Raw genomic sequence first — 24674 nt, forward strand, 5'->3', positions numbered from 1 at the left:
GAATGGACTGTTATACAGGACTACTACTAAGCATGGTCTACTAACCAAACCAGAACAAGCCTACCCTTTACGCCAAATAGTGAGTACATGCCAACCTCTCACACATCATTCACGATTCCTCAAATGTCATACCACAAAAAAAAACACAAGATGGAGACAACACCTCAAAAATGATTAAAAAAGTCCTATAATCATCATACAAGCCTTTCAATCACTCAAACGTGGGCATAAGAATTATCTCTATTAATACAAAGGGCCTAAATCATCCAGCCAAAAGGAGATCTTTGTGGACGGAAGCACTTTCCAATAAGGCTAATATTCTTTGCGCACAGGAGATGCATTTTTCTGCAACAGCAGCACCAACCTGTTCCCACAAAAATTTCCCACATGTGTACACTGCCAATGCCCACAATAAAACTAAAGGACTCCTAATAGCAATCAAAGATACTGTGGCCTTTACTCCACATGAGAGCACTAAGGACGTCAAAGTACGTTATCTCAACCTTGTGTGTGATCTCAACTCAACCACATTCACTACTAGCGTGTCTATTCACCCAACCAGCACCAAATCCACTTCTTTCACAGTCTGCTGAAAGGGGTAAGGACCCACTTGAAAGGGAGATTAATTCTGTGTGGCGATTTCAACGCAACACCAGACCCTGATATGGACTCCACTTCAGGCCAGACGCACAAGTCCATCCTTACTGCTTTCAATCCTTAAGCAAGACTTGTTTGACGCTTGGAGATGCTTACATGCAGGAGAGAAGGACTTCACGTTTTTCTCACCGCCACACAGGGCATACTCCCGCATAGATCTATTTTTAGTTGACCAAAATACTCTGGCTAATGTGACATCTACAACTATCAATACTATTACGTGGTCTGACCACGCGTCTATCATGTTAACATTAGCAGATATGACAACTGGTAATATGCCTCCACTATGGAGGTTAAACTTGTTTCTTTTGCAGAAAATGGACTCCAAAACAGTCATTAAAACGCAGCTGAAAGAATTTTTTGAGAATAATGCTTCTTCTGTACATGACCAGTTTGTACTCTGGAATGCACATAAGGCATTCATTCGTGGTATTTTCATTCAATTAGAGGCAAGGGCTAAGAGGCAGCAGCGTAAGCAAATAAAAGAACTAACAGATAAAAAATTTCTGCTATAAACAAGCAACAAACAAAAAACGTCCCCCATACTATCAAATCAACTTACTCAGTTGAGACATGACTTAAGGATACTCCTATTGGAGAATTTTGAAAAATCTTCCAGAAAACTCAAAATGTCATACTACGCTACAAGGAACAAGGCAGGTAAAAATGTATCACGCAGAGTAAAAGTTTTAAGACAAAAAACTAAGATTCCATATGTAATACACCCTCTCACCCAAAACAAACTTTACCATCCCCAAGAAATAGCTTATGCCTTTAGTCATTATTATCCACTTAAGCCCCGGACCAATTGTCAGCCTAAGGACCAGAGGTCTTTTTACAATTTCACACTGCACTGCTTTAACTGGTAATTGTGCGGTCATGCAATGTTGTACCCAAACAAAATTTGCGTCCTTTTCTTCCCACAAATAGAGCTTTCTTTTGATGGTATTTGATTGCCTCTGCGATTTTTATTTTTTACGATATAAAAGGAAAAAGACTGAAAATTTTGAAAAAAAAAATATTTTCTACTTTTTGTTATAAGAAAAATCGAATAAACTAAATTTTAGTCATACATTTAGGCCAAAATGTATTCAGCCACATGTCTTTAGTAAAAAAATGTCAATAAGCGTATATTTATTGGATTGCGCAAAAGTTATAGCGTCTACAAACTAGAGTACATTTTCTGGAATCTACACAGCTTTTAATTTATGATTGCTATCTCATTTCTTGAGGTGCTAAAATGGCAGGGCAGTACAACCCCCCCCCCCCCCATGACCCCATTTTGGAAAATAGACACCCCAAGGAAATTGCTGAGGGGCATATTGAGCTCATTGAATATTTTATTTTTTTGTCCCAAGTGATTGAATAATGACACAAAAAAAAAGTTTAAAAAAAGTTGTCACTAAATTATATATTGCTCACACATGCTATAGTTATATGTGGAATTGCACCCCAAAATATATTCTGCTGCTTCTCCTGAGTACGGGGATATCACATATGTGGGACTTTTTGGGAGCCTAGCCGCGTACGGCACCCAAAAACCAATCACTGCCTTCAGAATTTCTAAAGCCGCGTACACACGGGCGGACTGTATGGCCAACTTAGTCCGTCAGACAATCCGACGGACAGTCCGTCCTACTTTCGAATGAACGGACTTGACCACACACGGATGCAAAACAGTCCGTCGAAAGTTTGCGCGATGACGTGTACAGCACGTACGACGGGACTAGAAATAGGAAGTCCAATACACAGCAATGCAACCTTTCGCCGTGTAAATCCTTTCTGAGCATGCGCCATACTTAGTCCGTCGAACTAGCCTACTCACGAGCGGATTGTCCGCTGAAACCAAAGTACAACGGACAATATTACGGAAATTCCGAAATACTAAGTCCGCCAGACTGCACGCGGAAAAAGTCCGCTGAAGCCCACACACGAGCGGACTGTCCGCTGAAATGTGTTTCGACGGACTAAGTTGGCCAGACAGTCCGCCCGTGTGTACGCAGCTTAAGGGTGCAAAATTTTGATTTCACTCCTCACTACCTATCACAGTTTCAAAGGCCATAAAATGCCAAAATAGCACAAACCCCCCCCCCCCCCAATGACCCTATTTTGGAAAGTAGACACCCCAAGCTATTTACTGAGAGGCATGTTGAGTCCATGAAATATTTTATATTTTGCAACAAGTTGCGGGAATATTACAAACTTTTTTTTTTTTGCACAAAGTTGTCACTAAATGATATATTGCTCACACATGCTATGGGCATAAGTGAAATTACACCCCAAAATACATTCTGCTGCTTCTCTTGAGTACGAGGATACCACATGTGGGGGACTTTTTGGGAGCCTAGCCGCATACGGGACCCCAAAAACCAAGCACCGCCTTCAGGATTTAAATATAAAACGCTACCAAAAAAACTGTTAGCGATCGCAGGGATCAGGCCTGACTCTGCGATCGCTGCAGTTATGTGTTTAGTGTTTTGTAAGTGACAGTGAATGATCGATACTGCACTTGGGTGGGCTGGGCTGATCCCGCTAACAATGCGTTTTTTTGGAACCCTAAACTGCTGGGGACGCTAGTTTAGATCTGATCAGATCAGATATTGATCTGTTCAGATACTATACCACTACGGGAGGTTTATGCTTTGCGTGTGGGTGTTAGCGGTACTGGCACTAACCTAACGCTGCCTGGGGCAACGCAGACCCTGACCCTAAAACCTAATTGATATCACCCGCCGGGTGATCAGGGGGTTAAACCTTTATTGGGTGGGTGCCCTGATGCTATAAAATGCAAACTAACTAACCAGAGTCAACCGTAACACTTATACAGTGATCACTGGTGAAAGGGTTAAATAGGGGCAATCAGGGGGTTAAAATCTTTATTAGGTAGTATATGGGGGTCCCTGACGCTATATAAAAACCTGACGGGGAACCTAAATAACTAACTGGCTAACCAGCGTCACCAGTGGCACTTATACGGTGATCGCTGGTGAAAGGGTTAACTCTAGGGGCAATCAGGGGGTTGAAATCTTTATTAGGTAGTATATGGGGGTACCTGACGCTATGAAAACCTGGCGGTGAACATAAAAAATAACTAGCTACCTAGACATGTGCATTCGTTTTCGTCCAAATGCATTTTCGTCCGAATTACAGCTATTTTCGTTTTCGTTTTGACAAATGATAACGAAAGCACAGAATCCGAAAAACTAAAGATCCGACATAAATAAATGCTTTATTTTCGTTTTCATTGTTACAACAGTTCGATATAGAATAGGAGATTCGACGTGACTCTGACAATAACAATCTGTCTATAGAACCTGTGGTCGAATGTGCCTAACCTTACCTCTATTAGTCCAAGATTATATAGAGAAAATATTCGACAGAGAAAAAAGATTTGACAGAGAGAAAAGATTCTGCAAGTTATTGTCATAAAAAGTGTTTGGGGACCCGGGTCCTGCCCCAGGGGACATGTATCAATGCAAAAAAAAGTTTTAAAAACGGCCGTTTTTTCGGGAGCAGTGATTTTAATAATGATTAAAGTGAAACAATAAAAGTGTAATATTTCTTTAACCACTTTCAGACCGGACCATTTTGCTGGTAAATGACCAGAGGTCTTTTTACACTTTGGCACTGCGCTGCTTTAACTGGTAATTGCGCGGTCATGCAATGTTGTACCCAAACAAAATTTGCGTCCTTTTCTTCCCACAAATAGAGCTTTCTTTTGATGGTATTTGATTGCCTCTGCGATTTTTATTTTTTGCGATATAAACGTAAAAAGACCGCAAATTTTGAAAAAAAATGATATTTTCTACTTTTTGTTATTAGAAAAATCCAATAAACTCAATTTTAGTCATACATTTAGGCCAAAATGTATTCAGCCACATGTCTTTGGTAAAAAAAAAGTCAATAATTGTATATTTATTGGTTTGCGCAAAAGTTGTCACATCTACAAACTAAGGTACGTTTTCTGGAATTTACGCAGCTTTTAGTTTACGACTGCCTATCTCATTTCTTGAGGTGCTAAAATGACAGGGCAGTACAAAACCCCCCCAAATGACCCCATTTTGGAAAGTAGACCCCCTAAGGAAATTGATAAGAGGCATGTTGAGCCCATTGAATATTTTATTTTTTTGCCTCAAGCGATTGAATAATGACAAAAAAAAAATTTTTTTTTTTTTTTTACACAAAGTTGTCACTAAATGATATATTGCTCACACATGCTATGGGCGTATGTGAAATGACACCCCAAAATAAATTCTGCTGCTTCTCCTGAGTACGGGGATACCACATATGTGGGACTTTTTGGGAGCCTAGCCGCGTACAGGGCCCCGAAAACCAAGCACCGCCTTCAGGCTTTCTAAGGGCGTAAATTTTTGATTTCACGCCTCACTACCTATTACAGTTTTGAAGGCCATAAAATGCCAAGATGGCACAAAACCCCCACAAATGACCCCATTTTAGAAAGTAGACACCCCAAGCTATTTGCTGAGAGGCATGTTGAGTCCATGGAATATTTTATATTTTGCCACAAGTTGCGGGAAAATTACAAACTTTTTTTTTTTTTTTTTTTTTTTCACAAAGTTGTCACTAAATGATATATTGCTCATGCATGCCATGGGCATATGTGAAATGACACCCCAAAATAAATTCTGCTGCTTCTCCTGAGTACGGGGATACCACATATGTGGGACTTTTTGGGAGCCTAGCCGCGTACGGGGCCCCGAAAACCAAGCACCGCCTTCAGGCTTTCTAAGGGCGTAATTTTTTGAGTTCACTTCTCACTACCTATTACAGTTTTGAAGGCCATAAAATGCCAAGATGGCACAAAACCCCCACAAATGACCCCATTTTAGAAAGTAGACACCCCAAGCTATTTGCTGAGAGGCATGTTGAGTCCATGGAATATTTTATATTTTGCCACAAGTTGCGGGAAAATTACAAACTTTTTTTTTTTTTCACAAAGTTGTCACTAAATGATATATTGCTCACGCATGCCATGGGCATATGTGAAATGACACCCCAAAATAAATTCTGCTGCTTCTCCTGAGTACGGGGATACCACATATGTGGGACTTTTTGGGAGCCTAGCCGCGTACGGGGCCCCAAAAACCAAGCACCGCCTTCAGGCTTTCTAAGGGCGTTACAGTTTTGAAGGCCATAAAATGCCAAGATGGCACAAACCCCCCCCCCAAATGACCCCATTTTAGAAAGTAGACACCCCTAAATTTAGGGGTACACTAGTGAGACTAGGTAATAAATGGCGGGTGCCCTGAAACTATAAAAAAATAACTAACCAACCAGCGTCACCTGTAACAGTTATATGGTGATCACTGGTGAAAGGGTTAACTAGGGGGCAATCAGGGGGCTTTATGCGGTAGTATATGGGGGTCCCTGGCGCTATAAAAAGCTGCGGCGAACCTAAATACCTACCTGCCTAACTAGCGTCACATGTGACACTAATACAGCGATCAGAAAAACGATCGCTTATTAGGCTGGGTTCACACTGGAGCGATGCGGGAACGCCACGAATGCGCGGCGGGTTCCCGCATCGCATGCCTCCCGGCGGCAGTTCACACTGCCCTATGCGAACTGCTGGGAGTGTCAGTGAAATGTTAATGACACCCCCAGATCAGTTCGCATATCGCAGTGCGATCTGCAAACTTGGATCGCATGGTGTGAACACCCATGCGATCCGATTCTGCTGCGGACCAAAAAAAGGGTCCCGTGCGAGTTTGCGGCGGGTGCGGCGGGTGCGACACGAATTCAGCCATACTATCTGTATAGCTGAACTCGAATCGCACAGAGATCGGATGTGATTTGCACTGCAGTGCGGTGCGAATCACATCCGTTCTCATAAACCGCTGCAATGTGAACCCAGCCTTAGTGACACTGGCGACGGGGGGTGATCACGGGGTTAAACCTTTATTGGGGGGGTTAGGGGGGTACCTTAGAACTAAAGGGGGCTAACCCTAACTGCCCTAACAGTTATTAGTCACAAATGACACCTGCCGGGTGATCAGGGGGTTAAACCTTTATTAGGTAATAAATGGCGGGTGCCCTGAAACTATAAAAAAATAACTAACCAACCAGCGTCACCTGTAACAGTTATATGGTGATCACTGGTGAAAGGGTTAACTAGGGGGCAATCAGGGGGCTTTATGCGGTAGTATATGGGGGTCCCTAGCGCTATAAAAAGCTGCGGCGAACCTAAATACCTACCTGCCTAACTAGCGTCACCTGTGACACTAATACGGCGATCAGAAAAATGATCGCTTATTAGGCTGGGTTCACACTGGAGCGATGCGGAAACGCCGCGAATCCGCGGCGGGTTCCCGCATCGCATGCCTCCCGGCGGCAGTTCACACTGCCCTATGCGAACTGCTGGGAGTGTCAGTGAAATGTTACTGACACCCCCAGATCAGTTCGCATATCGCAGTGCGATCTGCAAACTCGGATCGCATGGTGTGAACACCCATGCGATCCGATTCTGCTGCGGGCCAAAAAAAGGGTCCCGTGCGAATTTGCGGCGGGTGCGGCGGGTGTGGCGGGTGCGGCGGGTGCGGCGAATGGCTGAACTCGAATCGCACAGAGATCGGATGTGATTTGCACTGCAGTGCGGTGCGAATCACATTCGTTCTCATAAACCGCTGCAATGTGAACCCAGCCTTAGTGACACTGGCGACGGGGGGTGATCACGGGGTTAAACCTTTATTGGGGGGGTTAGGGGGGTACATTAGAACTAAAGGGGGCTAACCCTAACTGCCCTAACAGTTATTACAGTCACAAATGACACCAATGCAAAAAAAAAAAAAAAAAAAAAAAAAAATGACATTGGTGTCACTGTGACTGGGGGGCAGGGGTAATTGGGGGGGTGATCGGGGGGTAAAGGGGGGGTGTGAGTGTGCCTGGCATGTTCTACTGTGTGTGGGATGTGTTGGTGCAACTCACTGATCCGCTCTCCTCCGTGTCGGAACGAAAAATACCGACACGGAGGAGAGAATACATCACTTCCTCTCCTGTGTTTACATTACAGGAGAGGAAGTGATGTCACCGGGGATTTCCATTCGTCGGGAGCGATCGCGAGGGGGTGGCCATGAATGAATGGCCGTCCCCTCGTCCGGGATCGCTCCCGAACGAAAACCGACCGCCGCAGGCACCGGGCGGGGGCCCGATCGGGCCCCCGACCCGCGGGAGGCAAAGGACGTACATGTATGTGCTTATGCCTGCCCGTGCCATTCTGCCGACGTACATCGGCGTGCGGCGGTCGGCAAGTGGTTAAATTTCGTAGGGGGGGGGGGGTGTCTATAGTATGCCTGTGAGGGGGCTCATGTTTCTGGTGCTTAGAACTGTCCCTGCACAAAGTGTAATTTATGCAGGAAAAAAAGTCCTTTAAAATCACTCGCAGCTATTATGAATTGCCGGCTCTGTAATACAGAGAACACTCATTGAAAGTCATTGATAAAAAAATAAATAAATAAATAAATAAAAAAGTGTGGGGGTCCCCCAAATTCAATTACCAGGCCCTTCAGGTCTGGTATGGATATTAACCACTTGCAGACCGGACCTTTTGCTGGTCAAAGACCAGACCACTTTTTGCGATTTGGCACTGCGTCGCTTTAACTGACAATTGCGCAGTCGTGCGACGTGGCTCCCAAACAAAATTGACGTCCTTTTTTTCCCACAAATAGAGATTTCTTTTGGTGGTATTTGATCACCCCTGCGGTTTTTATTTTTTGCGCTATAAACAAAAATAGAGCGACAATTTTGAAAAAAACACATTATTTTTTACTTTTTGTTATAATAAATATCCCCCAAAAATATATAAAAAAAACATTTTTTTCCCTCAGTTTAGGCCGATACGTATTCTTCTACATATTTTTGGTAAAAAAAATCGCAATAAGCAATTATTGATTGGTTTGCGCAAAAGTTATAGCGTTTACAAAATAGGGATAGTTTTATAGCATTTTTTATTAATAATTTTTTATTATTTTTTTTTTTACTAGTAATGGCGGCGATCAGCGATTTTTATTGTGACTGCAACATTGTGGGGGACCCATCGGACATTTTTGACACATTTTTGGGACCATTGTCATTTATACAGTAATCAGTAAACAGTATACAGTGACCCCGCCCCCCTCTGATGTAACGGAAACCTGCCTGTGTTACATCAGAGGGGTGCGCAGTCACTATACGTCAGAGGGAACCCCGCGTTTCCCCTTGCGTCAGAGGGGGGCGGGGTCAGGTGGCGGGTGGCCCCGCCCTCCGTATATAAGAAACGTCAGGCCGCCGGAATCCCTGCAGTGTCTCCTCCGTGGAGACAGAAGAAGGATGGATTCGCTGCGCTGGATGAGATGAGCCATCGCTGGAGAGATGACCGTCCGTCGCTGGATAGCAAGAGTGGATTAGCACCGCTGGAATCTTTTTTTTTATTTTTTTTATTTTTAATAAAGGAATTTTTCAAAAGTGTGTTTGTCTTATTTAACTATTTTTTACACTTTCTTTGTGAAATGGTAGGGGTACTTTTGTACCCCCTTACCATTTCAAACAGGGGGGGGCCGGGATCTGGGGGTCCCCTTGTTAAAGGGGGCTTCCGGATTCTGATAAGCCCCCGCCCGCAGACCCTCACAACCACCAGCCAGGGTTGTGAGGATGAGGCCCTTGTCCTCATCAACATGGGGACAAGGTGCTTTGAGGGGTCACAGACCCCCAAAGCATCCTCCCAATGTTGAGGGCATGTGGCCTGGTATGGTTCAAGAGGGAGGGGGGGCCGCTCTCTCATCCCCCCCCTCTTTTCCTGCGGCCTGCCAGGTTGCGTGCTTGGATAAAGGGTCTGGTATGGATTTTTAGGGGGACCCCCACATCAATTTTTTTTTTAATTTGACGCGGAGTTCCCCTTAATATCCATACCAGACCTGAAGGGTCTGGTTATGGATATTTAGGGGGAACCCCGCGTCAAATTTTTTCTTAAATTTGAAGCAGGGTTCCCCTTAATATCCATACCAGACCTGAAGGGCCTGGTAATTGAATTTGGGGGACCATCACGCTTTTTTATTTATTTATTTTTTTATCAATGACTTTCAATGAGTGTTCTCTGTATTACGGAGCCGACAATTCATAATAGCTGCGAGTGATTTTAAAGGACTTTTTTTTCCTGCATAAATGACACTTTGTGCAGGGACAGTTCTAAGCACCAGAAACATGAGCCCCTTCACAGGCATACTATAGACAACCCCCCCCCCCCCTACGAAATTTAAAGGAATATTACACTTTTATTGTTTCACTTTAATCATTATTAAAATCACTGCTCCCGACAAAACGGCCGTTTTTAAAACTTTTTTTTGCATTGATACATGTCCCCTGGGGCAGGACTCAGGTCCCCAAACACTTTTTAGGACAGTAACTTGCAAATTAGTCTTTACAATTAGCACTTTAGATTTTGAACGTTGGAGTCCCATAGACTTTAATAGGGTTCTAAAGTATGCTATATACTAGCTCTGTCGAATCTTCTTTATACATTCGACAGACACCATAAGCCTTCAAAGACAGATTCGATCGTAATTCATGTCGATTTTTGGACGAATGCAATTTTTGAACGAAAAACGAAATAAATAAAAACGAATTTCGGGAGTAACTAAATAAATTAAGTTTTCGGACGAAAACGAAATTCCGAAATGAAATATTTTACTCTGCACATGTCTACTACCTAGTGGCACCAGTGACACTAATGCAGCGATCAGAAAAACGATTGCTTAGTGACACTGGCAAAAGGGGGTGAAAGGGTTGACTAGGGGCAATCAGGGGGTTAAAACCTTTATTGGGTAGTATATGGGGGTACCTAGTGCTATAAAAACCTGGCGGTGAACCTAAAAAAATAACAAGCTTCCTAGCGGCACCAGTGACACTAATGCAGCAATCAGAAAAACGATCGCTCAGTGACACTGGCAAAAGGGGGTGAAAGGGTTAACTCTAGGGGCAATCAGGGGGTTAAATCTTTATGGGGGGGTAGGGGGTTACCCTGGACCTAACACTAACTGCCCTGACAGTTTTTACTGTCACAACTGACACAACTGGGAAATCTGATGAATACAAATATTCTATTCATGAAATCAGGGAAAAGAATAAAGAAATATGTTTAAGAGAAATGTGTGTGAATATGAGCAGCAAAACAACTTAATTCTTCTAGCATTATAAAGAAAAAGAGAATGTGCTGCATTAAACAATTTTTAACATTGCAGCGTGGTGAATGTGCTATATCGATTACGAACACTAGTTTTACCTGACTGAGCTCTTCGGTCTCAGAATTTATTCTGAGCATGCGTGGCACTTTGTCCGTCGGACTAGGCTACAGACGATCGGAATTGACATGATCGGTCATGTTGTCGGAAAATTTGAGATCCAGCTCTCAAACTTTGTTGGTCGTAAATAGGGATGAGCTTGGTGTTCGAGTCGAACGCACGTTCGACTCGAACACCAGCTGTTCACCCATTCGGCGAAGCCAGAACTCTGTGGGTCGTTCACGCCAAATTCGTGTGGCGCTCACGGCCCACAATGCAGTGCATTGCTGGCTCATGATTGGCCAAGCATGCACTGTGACCCCGCATGCTTGGCCAATCACAGCGCCAGCAGCAAGGAGAGCCATGATTGGCCACAGGCAGGATGCATGTGACCAATTATAGCTCAGGCTGTTTAGTACACGCCCCACACTATATAAAGCCACCAGCGCGGTGGCCTTGTGTAGTGTTCCGGCGTCTGCAGGAGTTAGTGGGTGTTGTGTGCCTTCAGCGCAGTATACACCTGTATCTACCTATATTGCTGTTTTCTAATTGAGCCATCTGCAGGAGTTAGTTGGTGTTGTGTGCCTCAGGCACAGTATAAACCTGTAGCTACCTATATTGCTGTTCTCTAATTGAGCCATCTGCAGGAGTTAGTGGGTGTTGTGTGCTTCCAGCGCAGTATACACCTGTATCTGCCTATATTGCTGTTCTTTAATTGAGCCATCTGCAAGAGTTAGTTGGTGTTGTGTGCCTCCAGCGCAGTATACACCTGTAGCTACCTATATTGCTCTTCTCTAATTGAGACATCTGCAGGAGTTAGTGGGTGTTGTGTGCTTCCTTTGCAGTATACACCTGTATATACCTATATTGCTGTTCTTTAATTGAGCCATCTGCAGGAGTTAGTTGATGCTGTGTGCTTCCAGCGCAGTATACACCTGTATCTACCTATATTGCTCTTCTCTAATTGAGCCATCTGCTGGAGTTAGTTAGTATCTACCCTTTATTGCTGGTGTTCTCTAATAAAGCCATCTGCAGGAGTTTGAAAAGTTTTTATTTTAGTAAGGGGTCCGGCGCCACTGTTAGTTGGCTCCAGTGGGGTGTGTACATAAGTTGAAAGTACACGCACACCACTAGCCTAAAAAACACAATGATTGTCAGGTAGATCTCAAATCCTCTACAGCGGAGTGTATATGTAAGTTGCAGAGGAAGGGGGTGTGTGCAAACCAACCCTCAAGCAGGCCTCTACTATTATAAGAAGATGATCTCTATCACCATTAATTCCTATAGCCGTCCAATAGGGTGCCACCAATACTAGTTATGCATACACTGTCTGGACAACATAGGTATATATTTCTTAATTCAATTGTTTTATTATTATATATACACCTTTATCACTCCTACACGTAATCACTGTAAGTTATGTATTATAGTAGTAATTTATGATGCTCAGGCATGTTGTCCAGACAGTGTATGCATAACTAGTATTGGTGGCACCCTTTTGGACGGCTATAGGAATTAATGGTGATAGAGATCATCTTCTTATAATAGTAGAGGCCTGCTTGAGGGTTGGTTTGCACACACCCCCTTCCTCTGCAACTTACATATACACTCCGCTGTAGAGGATTTGAGATCTACCTGACAATCATTGTGTTTTTTAGGCTAGTGGTGTGCGTGTACTTTCAACTTATGTACACACCCCACTGGAGACAACTAACAGTGGCGCCGGACCCCTTACTAAAATAAGTACTAAAATAAAAACTTTTCTGATACTGATCACACCCTTAGGGGTTGTGATTTTTAGGGGTGGCGACACTGAGTGTGGGTCCTTCCATCTACGCCTGTATCTCATCATAGCCTCTGTAGCACGGTCTGTGATCTGACAGATCCGAGTATTTTTTCATCTGCAGGAGTTAGTTAGTGTTGTGTGCCTCAAGTGCAGTATACATCTGTATCTACTTTTTATTGCTGTTATCTAATAGAGCCATCTGCAGGAGTTAGTGGGTGTTGTGTGCCTCCAGCACAGCACAGTATACACCTGTATCTACCCTTTATTGCTGTTGTTCTCTCATACAGGCATCTGCAGTAATTAGTGGGTGTTGTGTGCCTCCAGCCCAGTATACACCTATATCTACCCTTTATTGCTGGTGTTCTATCATACAGGCATCTGCAGGAGTTAGTGGGTGTTGTGTGCCTCCAGCACAATATACACTACCCAATTGCTGGTTTTTGCTGCCCATCTCCCTGCAGGCCATTACCATGTCTGGAAGGCCAACAAGGAGTGGCAGACAGTCAAAAGGCCAATAAAAGAGGGCAAGCAGGCTCTGTGTCTAGAGACAACAGTGCTGATCGTGGACGTGGTGCATCGTCATTAGCACGTGGCCATGGGACGCGCTTGTCCTTATTTTTGGTAGCTGGACAAGCCACATAGACTTGGTAGAGTGGATGACCAAGCCCTCTTCATCCTCCTCATCCTCTCTCACCCAGGCTCAGGGTACTAGCAAAGCAGCTGCCAACGCACCCTCTTCCCTTGTCTCAATGTCATCATCAGTCACTCCTTCCCTAGAACCACCATGTCCTCCTGAGGAGTACCCCGGACTGTTTGAGCACAGTGTTGAGTACATGCTCCAGGAGGATGCCCAGTGTTTTGTAGGCTCTGGTGATGATACTCAGCTAGAGGAAGGCAGTAGCATGAGCGAAGAGAGAGGGAATGCTCAAGAAGGACAGCAATCTGCCAGTCATGTTCCACAAGCTGCAGCATACAAATTCTTTGCAGTCCAGGGAACCAACATGCATGTTAACGTAGGTTCTCCAGGGGTCCTAATTCCCCAAAACCTCTTCCTGACAAATGTTTGCAGTCCAGGGAACCAACATGCATGTTAACATAGGTTCTCCAGGGGTCCTAAATCCCCAAAACCTCTTCCTGACAAATTTTTGCAGTCCAGGCAACCAACATGCATGTTAAACCTAGGTTTACATAGAGAGTAACTAACCCTTTACAGGAGTACCCCTTCGGAAAAGAAAGAATTAAGAGGAAAAAATAAAATAAATAAATAAAATTTCTACCCAGGGTATCTCATCCTGCACAATGCATTTTAAGGCACCCACAGTTGAGAAAATCCAACCTGCCATCACAAAGATCTGCCTGGTGGACAGCGATACCCCAACAACAACCACCTGCCCCTCCTAGCGCTAGCAAACACGGCACAACACGATGCAGAACTAATAATAGGTGTCTGCTAACCTGATATTTTGTGCAATATTGTGTTGAGCTCGGTGCCTCACCAGCATGGAGTTAGGCAAGATCGGAGCTGAGGTTATGCTGTCTCCGTACGGGCCACCAAATGAAGTAGAATTGTAAAGTATTGAACCAGGCAGTACTTAAGCAATGCAGGTTTATTAACAGATGATGACATACAGGTTTTTTTTATTTTTTATTTAATTACTCTTTATTGAAAATAATCTTTTCTCTTTTTTTCCTTTTTATAACATAGGCATAGTAACAGAAAATTCACATATAAAACAACAAAAAATGCAAATTCTGCCATCATAAAATTTACCAAAATACGAAGGCATAATCGTATAGAACATACTAATTGTCCCTGACCCGCCTGCTAAGCCTCCCCCCCCCCCCCCCCAAAACCCCATTCTAGGAACATGTGCTACTGGCGCCGGCCAGACCAATTCAGGCCGACCGGCTGGGCAGATGACAGATTGCTTCGGGAGCAGAAATAGAAAGCGTCAAAGAGTCCTCAACCTACGCCAAACCCAACCCAAGTGGGTACTCGCTAAGTCTTATCGTCCACTGTCTCATCCAGGGGGTAGCCAATATCTCTCAACCATGGACTCCAAAACGCCCTAAATTTTTTTTAATTATTTTGTCTAATAAACATTGTTCGTTCACACCAAATTGTGGAATTTATGGCGTTTACCCATGCTTGTAATACTGGAGGGCTTTTTGCCTGCCAGTTCAGCGCAATTAGTCGTCTGGCCTGGTATAAGCACCTTAGTATAGATATCTTTGTTACAGCAGATACTCTACCCCCTTCCATAATCCCTAGTAGACAAGTCTTAGCTTCTGGTTTCAGGGTGGCGTTAAAAATCCTATTAATTCTATGTACAATTTCTATCCAGTACTGATACAGTTTTGGGCACTTCCATACCATATGGAGAAGGTCCCCTAGTGCCCCACATCTGGGGCAGTTGCCATTAAATTTTCTACTTATTTTCCACATTTTTTTAGGGGTATAGTATGCCCTATATATAAAGAGCTTGTGGGACATGCGCTGTGATGGAGAAATAGATACCAGGTTCCCCTGTGCTAGAGTCTCTTCCCATTGCTCTTGCTTAAGTGGTCCCAAATCTGCCGCCCATCCCCTTCTACTCTTATCGGGTCCCTCTCCTTTCAACACTTTATCCTTAAGTTTTATATATAGCCTAGAGATCTGGCCCTTTGTTTGCCTTCGATCAAGGAGTTCCTGAAGTAGGGGGGACTTTGTCCTCTCAATAGTAAGTGTGCGATGCTGTGCTTGTATCCCATGCCTCACTTGCAGGTATGTGTAAAACGTTCTATTAGAGATGACAAATTCCTGCCGAAGGTCTTCAAAAGATTTCATAGAGTTCCCCTGATAGAGATGCACTAGCCTACTAATCCCTCTTCTCTCCTACTCCAGTGGTCTACCTATACTGTTTAATTCAGCCAAGTCTCCGTTGTTCCATAGGGGTGTATACTCAGTTACTCCCTCATAGTCCAGGAGTTGCTTGGCTATCTGCCATACTTTCCTCGCCAGTACGTTAGTAGGGCATTTACATGCAAATGAGTTGGCCTCCAGAACTTCAGCTAATGTTTTATGATATGCTTTGTCGATCATCAATTTATGGTTTGGGCTACCACCTCCTTCAAGCCCAGCCCCAGTAAAATGCTGGAGCTGGGCTGACAGGAAGTATGTTCTTGGATGTGGTATCGCTACCCCTCCTTTTTCTGCAGAGAGCTGCATTGTCTGCAAACGAATGCGAGGCTGTCTCTTCCTCCATATTAGTTCCCGGAACAATACCTCCAATCTGGTGAACCACTTCTGGTTAATCCAGATTGGGGAATTATGGAGGATATATAAAATCTGTGGCTGCCAAATCATTTTTACTAGGTTACAGCGGCCTGCCACAGACAGGGGGAGGCGACACCAGCTATTAACCTTTTGCTCCAGCTTCGCCAGTAGTGGTACCAAATTCTCCTCGACATACTGATTTATATCTCTAGAAATCCAGATACCCAGATATTTTAGCTTGGGCACTATAAGGGAATACCTATTGAGGTTACCAAAGATGTACTAAGTCAAAGGTCTAAGATAATATGCTTAGGCGTGCATTTCAATAGGTTCAGAATTAAGATGCAAGATGTTGACATATCAGGAAACATCTGTCTGTGGTAAGAGGCACAGGGATAGATAGGACTGGTTACGCAAGAATATGGTCAGTCAGCAGATGCTGAAAAGGCAAAATAACTATCAGAAGATTGTATTTAACCTTTGACTTACATAATGTCATGAGTTTAAGAAAATTGTTGATGTATGTGTAAAATCCACCCTATGGGCCCCTCACAGGGTGGGGCTTTGTAAATTACCACATAAAAGACGGTCCACTTTCCATTAAACCTCGTAATCAGTTACCACGTACCCACGAGTATGTGTATTTGATTAACCGCTGGCGTTTGGGACCTCCATTGAGCCACTCCAGCCTAGGCTATCCAGGGGAATCTAGAAGACGAACACCTTACAGTTTTGGTACCAGGAGTGGGGTTTGCACAGGTAAGTCATATTTACACCTTTTACCTCTTTTTATGGTAATTGGCGTTTATGCTTGACCTGTCCAAACAACCATTAATAATAATTAATATAAGAAATGTAATTGTATATATATATAAACTGTGCCTTCGCAACGGACTAGGCTGGTCCCTTGGGGGGTGAAAAGGGTTCGCAGGTATTGAGGAGTCTGACTAGGTTGGTATGACTATAAACTAAGAGAGATATTTATGATTATATTCTAAACACGGGAGGTATCATATACGCCCGTGACATAAGGATTGGCTAAATGGACGCCCACTTGAGAACTTTTAAAGTGCACTATAAATAATGAAATGCATCATGATGTGATTACTTGATAATGTACATGTAGTAAAGTTTTAAAGCTGAAATCTTAAACCATAAAAATATGTCTGTTTCTCTTTAGGTGCAAGCGTAAGTATATAGAGTATTAACGTTGTATAAGATATAATTATATAGAGTGGATATCTGTTTGAATAAACCCAAATGTTGTTAAATGAATACAGAGTATTAAGAACCAGATTGTAGTAAGGTAGCACCCGCCTGTTCACACTGCACGCTAGGTTTATTTTTTTTCTTAGCATTTATGAAAGGTAGATTCTTTTGACCACTAGACCTACAGGCTTCTCTTGCAGACTTGGTGTAAGAGGGGTATATCCCGCCACCAGGAAAGATTTACCCTTCATCATATATTAAGGGTAAATCTTCATAGTTTTATATAAGTCCATCTGCCCCAAAAAAGATCAGGGATCCTACTCCCAGACCAGAGACCGGATTGTTGAACAAACCGGGTGTTATCACCTGTGTCCTGCCACTAGACACACTGCCCAGACTACTAGATGGGGAATTCTGCAGCAACCCAAGCCATGGCCACCCCATCACCCTATGAATTTGTCAGTAATATGATCCCTGGCCCCCAGGTAGAACCATTTTGGACACAAGTCCGAGAAAGGTGTCAGCAATTGGGGATACATGACCCAGGGCCATATGGTCCCTGTACTGAGGAAGACTGGCAGGAAGTAAGTAAAATATGCCAAATCCACAAAAATTCGTACCCTCCAGGGAAGTGGGAAAATATTCAATATATAAAAGATTGTTACCATGCATGGGATAAATGTCTACACAAATATAAAAAGAAGCATATTAATAAAACTACAAAGCTTACTCCAAATATAGGACCCAGTGCTATGGCTGAAGCCCCTGCACCCCCTTCACCTCCCCCTCCCCCGCCTCAATGTCCACCCCCACCTTATGTTATGGTAAAAAACGAAGATGGGACGCCAGGTTCATACCTTCAACTATATCCTTCACTGGATCCTGTAGTCCTAGCCGCCATAGCACACACCACAGCAACACCACAACAAGTGGCCCAATGGGAACAAGTAAGTAGGGGCAGAGAGGAAGAGGGGAGACAGGAAGAAGTTACAGGACAAGAAGAGGTGGGTAGTCCCGAAAAGCAGGAATTAGAGGCAAAGATAAAAGAGTTTGAAGAGAAGAAAAAGGAGGAAGAAGAGAGAATAGGGAAAAGGAGAACTGAGTTAGAAACACTTATGAAAGAACTAAAACAAAAAGAAATAGCCCTCGATGAGGCAGAAAAGGCAGAAGTGGATAGGAAAATAGAGTTAGAAATGTATCAGAAAGACTTGGAAAAAAGGGAGAAGGAATTTCAGGAGGGAAAAGAGAGAGAGAGAGGAACATAGGATGGAGGACTTACAAAAGGAACTAGAAAAGTTAAGAAGGCAATTAGGGAAGAAGGAGGAAATGTTAAAAGAAGCGCAGGATAGGATTATAGCGCTGCCCCCCACCACTACAAGAAGCCATACAAAAGAGACACCTATTCCCAAAACTGAGGAGTCAGGTCCAATTAGTAAAAAAGGGACATTATCCATAGAAGAGGAAACTGAGAAAGAAGCAGTAGGGGCTTCATTCAAAGCACCTTTGATGACCATAGGGGACACCGAAGTGCATATACCATTACCTTTGGGTACACTCTCCAAAATAAAAGAACTATGTCCCAATCCCAAGAAGTATCCACGAGATGCAGGTACCTTTCTGGCAAAATATAGTGCAGGCACAGGGCTTGACAAGGATGACATAAAAGGTATTCTTAGCATTGTAGACCCAGACAGCCCAGAAGAAGCCCCTGTAGACAACCTATGGACAACCCATATCCAGACTGATAAGGATTGGATATCCTTTTGGAAAGGCATGGGAGGTCATTGGTCCAAATTATACAAAGGATCATCTGCACTCCAAGAACTGATCCTAGCCAAGCAGGAACCTAAAGAGAAATTCTATGATTACTGTACCAGAGTATACTCCCTATGGAAAGCTGTAGATAGGGCCACACCACAATTATTTACTACCACCATCATGTCGGGAGGCGATCCCAAAGTGACGCAATTACTCAAATTCACAAACCCCAAATGGGCGGAGCAAGCACCAGATGAATTCATGAAGGACGCTAGGTCCAGAGAGACTTCAGGGGTCTTTGAACAAAAAGGGGGAATTTTCCCCTCCTTGACACAAACACAAACCCTAGTCACACCTGAAACCTCATCCTCACCACCGCACCTCATGACCATGCAGCCCTACCCACCTGACCAAGGATGTTTCAATTGTGGGGAACAGGGACATTGGAAATCACAGTGCCCATATAGACAGAGGGCAAGCTATCCAAGGGGCAGGGGAAGGGGGTACAATGCTGCTAATCGCCCCCCCCCTCACACTACAAGGTACCCCCAATATCCGCCACCTCCCCAAACACCATCTCAAAACCATGCGCTTGCACAGCCACCCTACACCCCAACCTCTAACAGACCTCCCCCTCGAATCCCCATGCAGTGGCCGTCTACCCGACAAACACACCCCCAATAGGGATGCCTAGAGTATGTCCCTTCCCTCAGTCTGGTGTGCCACAACCTATCATGGAAGAGTCTACCACAAGTTATATTACGCGTAGACAACCACATAGTGTGTTTCCTGCTTGATTCAGGTGCCACTTTTAGCTCATTAAATGATGAGAGGTATGACACACCACTGTGTACTGAGGGACACTCTATTGGAATAAATGGGACATCGGTCACTCATTCCGTCACCCCGCCTTTACCAGTCTCTACCCCGGATGGACTAGAGCTATGTATGCAGAGTTTCGCTGTCCTGACTTCCTGTCCAGTGTCCCTAATGGGCAGAGATTTACTATCCCAGTTGAACATTACCATTAAGTTTGACAAAGACGGCTCCCTCACTGCGAGTTCCCCTCTTTGTGACTTACACAGCCCAAAAAGACATGCACACAGGAGTTTCTTTCTAATGATACCTTCCTCCCTTGACCATCACACAATTTGGGCAGAAAACAAAGGTAGTGTGGGCTTTATTAATTGCACACCATATGCACCCCAAATGCGATCAGATGCGGGGATACAATATCAAAAACAGTATCCCCTACCCCCAGAGAAAGTCAAAGGCATCTCCCCTCAAATTAATGATTACATATCAAAAGGTATCCTGAAACCAATCATCAGTCCCTGGAACACGCCCATTTACCCCGTAAAAAAGGCCAGTGGGGAGTGGAGACTTGTACAAGACCTAAGGGCAGTTAACAAACAAGTGATTCCACTTCCGCCCCTAGTCTCAGACATCACTTTTATCTTCTCATGTATACCGGCACATTCTCTATGCTACACAGTGATTGATTTAGCAAATGCCTTCTTTAGCATTCCCATTGCGGAAGAGGCCCAGCCTATGTTTGCCTTCTCCTGGACGGAGGGCCAGTTGACGGGTCAGTTAACCTGGACACGCCTGCCTCAGGGGTATGTTGATAGTCCTGCTGCCTTCTCTATGGTACTCAATGAGACTGTCAAATCTTGGACGCCTGAGCGAGGGTCGGTGCTAATACAGTATGTGGACGACTTGCTCTTGTGCAGTCGCACTGCTGAAGATTGTGCGGTCGATTCCACATCTCTGTTGAACCATCTAGCCCACATCGGACATTTAGCATCCAGAAAGAAGATACAGTGGTGTATGCCACAAGTGGAATACTTGGGGTGCATACTAAAAAGGGGGACAAGGATGGTCTCCCCCAAACGCGCCACAGCCCTACAAGCTCTGAGCCCCCCAAAAGACAAGGCAGCCCTGCTCTCATTCTTGGGCGCTGTGGTATATTGCCGCCAGTGGATCCCCGACTGTTCTCATTATGATGGCATACTAAGAGAGGCCACCGCCTCAACAGCCCCTAGGCAGGTTGATTGGACAGAGGAACGGCTTAAAGCCTTCCAGGCCCTATTGAACAGTTTGTCATGTGCACCCGCCCTGGGGTTGGTAGACTATGGTAAAGCTTTTCAACTATACTGTGTAGTCTCGGGGACCCCTTTCCCGCGGTTTTGACACAACAGCATGGAACAGGCTACCGCCCTGTCTCCTACCTATCTAAAAAACTCCCCCTTCAGGTTCAAGGCATGCCATCATGCCTTCAGAATTTAGCCGCCTGTGCTATGGCCGTACAAGATGCCAACAAGATGGTCTTGGGACACCCGATGACGCTTTACACCACACATTCTGTCACCCACCTCATACAGAACATGAACACCCAACACATGACCTCACAAAGACTCAGTGGATATGAGATTTCCCTCATGAACACAGACAATCTGTCTCTCAAATATGTTCCCGCCAACAACCCTGCCGTCCGTCTCTTGCACTCCATGTTACGCCTACCACAAGACCCAGACCAGTTTCATGACTGTATAACACGAGTGGAGTCTATCACATCACCAAGACCAGACCTCACCGACGTACCGATTACCAATGCAGACAATGTTTTTGTGGACGGTAGTTGCTCCCGTCCCTCCGATTCCACCTTCCAAACAGGATATGCAATAGTCCAGTTGCCAAACAAGGTATTAGAAGCCAAACCACTGCCCCCCTCTTCGGCTCAGGTGGCTGAACTAGAAGCCCTCACCAGGGCCTGCATTTTATTTACAGATAAGAAGGTGAACATTTACACAGACAGTAGATATGCATTTGGGGTGGTGCATGACTTCGGAGTAATATGGGCTAAAAGAGGTTTTAAAACAGCAGATAATAAACCTATTTCCAATGCTACCCAGATTCAGGCACTTCTTAGGGCTATTTTGCTCCCGAAAGAGGTGGCAATAATTAAAGTAAAAGCACATTCTTCAGATAATAGCAGACTTTCCAAGGGAAATGCCTTAGCTGACCGAGAAGCGAAAAAGGCAGCCCAGTCCTCCACCCAGGAGCCCACCCCCACGTCCATGTACTTTAAGGATCATTTCACCTGTCCTAACTTTAAATCTGTAGTGGCACAAATGCAATCATTAGCCACTGAGGAAGATGTCTTGTATTGGGTGAAGGCTGGCTTGACCAAAGACCCAGAGGGTCTGTGGTCAAAAGAGGGGAAGATATTGGGAATACCTGAGGCAAGCAGTATTCTAATTCTCTCCTACCTTCATGGTCCAGGACACATAGGTGCCGTCCCTTTAGCCACTATGTACACCAAATCTTTCTGCACAAACGCCTTGAACAAACAAGTCAAACTCCTGACCACAAGTTGCCTTACCTGTGCTCAAAACAATGTGCAGGGCAAACGGCATGGCCTACATGGTCATCTACCCCCACCAATAGGTCCCCTTACAGATTTACAAGTAGACTTCACACACATGCCAAAACAAAAGGGGAACCTAAAATTCCTGTGCGTTGTCGTAGATAAATTTTCAGGCTGGGTTGAAGCCACTCCCTGTGCAGGTGAGACAGCCAATATAGCAGCAAAATGCTTGCTGAATAACTGGATTTGTAGGTTTGGCATACCAACATCTATTTGGTCAGATAGGGGACCTGCATTCAGCTCTTCCGTTACCCAGGCTGTGGCTAAATTGTTAGGGCTGCAATGGAAACTACACATCCCCTATCACCCTCAAAGCGCAGGGGTAGTGGAAAGAATGAATAGAAATATAAAGGATAAATTGAAAAAGGCCACAGGGGGCACAATGAAGGGATGGCTTGATCACCTCCCTTCTGTGCTATTCCAGATTAGGACGGCACCCCACGCCAGAACGAAACTTTCACCTTTTGAAATTTTGATGGGAGTCCCCGCAAACATAGAATTACCTCCATTAGACCAAGACACTGATATTGACATTTATTCCCAACAGGAAATGTACGTGAAAAACCTGGTAAGTATGCTTCATGAAATGAACGAACAAGTTTCTGTCACCTTCTCTCCTCTCTCCACAGAGCCAACACACCCCTTCATCCCAGGAGATCAAGTGCTAGTCAAGCAACTGGCCCACAAAAAGAGGATCGGACCAATCTACTCTGGACCTTGGAAGGTTGAAAAGGTGTCCAGAACTGCGGTCCTGACTGACCAAGGAAACACCTGGATCCACGCCAGCAGGCTGAAAAAGTGCCCACCGCTTCCCACAACTCCCGACCCCCCACCTATTGAAGGAGGACCCGACCCACCCGAACAGCTACCGGAACTGCAAGAGATTCAGGAAGGCATTGGACAATTAACCCTTGAAACCCTACATGATAGCGAGGAGGAAGGACAAGCATAAGAACTTGTAGAAATGTTTTTACCTTCAGTGTCAGGGAAGGCTGTATGCCTCTGGGGAAGTCTGGTACTACTTGTATTCCTGCCCACATGGTTTATAGCCAACTGTATATATCATCCAAAAGACTTAGGTCTATTAAAAGGGATATGTGGACCACCTAAGATGAATAATACCCCCGGCCAAAGACATAGTAGAAGTATTGTACCCGTTAATGAGTCACCTAAGGGACTGACTGACAAGATGTTACTACTAAAATTCAAATATAGCTATGCTCAAAAATCCGGTTTTGAGAAATGCTGGATCTGCAGCAAGCTACATCCCAGTACAGCTAGAATCCCTCTCATGGCAGTCCCCTTGAATTTTACCCCCCTCCTTAATGGAACACCCCCTATTGTCCTAACGAATGTTACTAGGACCCTTCCAAATAAAACCCTCACTTTCCAAATTATAGGTAGAAGCCACTTCCCAGACTGGTGTTTCCAACTGGGAAACACCACAGATGGAGCCGAGGTTTGCAAACAAGCAAAACTTAACATTTCAATGACATCGCTTAACAGTCCTTCTTTCTTCCATACTTCAGATCCCACCCTAAATGCCACCTTTTTAGACTTTCTTAGCTCCAGTACCAAGTCTACAATACACCAATTAATGTCAATTCTGATGCTCTCTGGCCTTTCTGATACTCTTAGGAACGTGTTCCATAAACGGCCCCTAGCTCTAGGAAATACCATATATATATATGCTGCGGCAAACTCTGTCACCCCTGGATCCCAACCAAACCCCAGGGGTGGTGTTACCTTGCAGCCCTGGTTCCTATCATGGGGGTAATAGGGGATAACAAGGGAAGTCACCTCCTTGAAGCTAGCATGCATCCTAGATATCCCCTTAGACACCGTAATAAATGAGAATTGTTTTTAGAAAAAGATATGGCCTGGGCATGGTTCCCTTCCTGGACAGGGTGGGGAATTGACCTAATGAAAAGATTAAATAATTACACTGGCATAATTGATGAGATTCTGGAGGAAAATTCTGATGACATAACCAAACTAAATCTAGAAACTAGGGCAATTAGGAAGCAACTAGAACTACATGAGTTGGCCATAGAAAGTATGAGTGCAGCCCTTACTGGCCTCTGTGAGACTACTGAGGATTATGAGTGCTGTACCTGGATTCATAATACCAGCATCGAAGTCCCAGACTACTATGACGTTATTGCCCAACACAGGGAAGAGGTAAATAAACTACAGAAAGAGGCAAGAAATATAGGAAAAAACTGGGATCCATTCTCGAGCAGTTTTAGTTTTGGGGGATTAATATCTTGGCTCCGAAATACTGCCATGACAATTGCCACTGTGATT

This window comes from Lithobates pipiens, unplaced genomic scaffold (assembly GCF_037356315.1).
Source record: "Lithobates pipiens isolate NorthernLeopardFrog02 unplaced genomic scaffold, aLitPip1_a1.2 Scaffold_18, whole genome shotgun sequence".
Classification (NCBI taxonomy): Eukaryota; Metazoa; Chordata; class Amphibia; order Anura; family Ranidae; genus Lithobates; species Lithobates pipiens.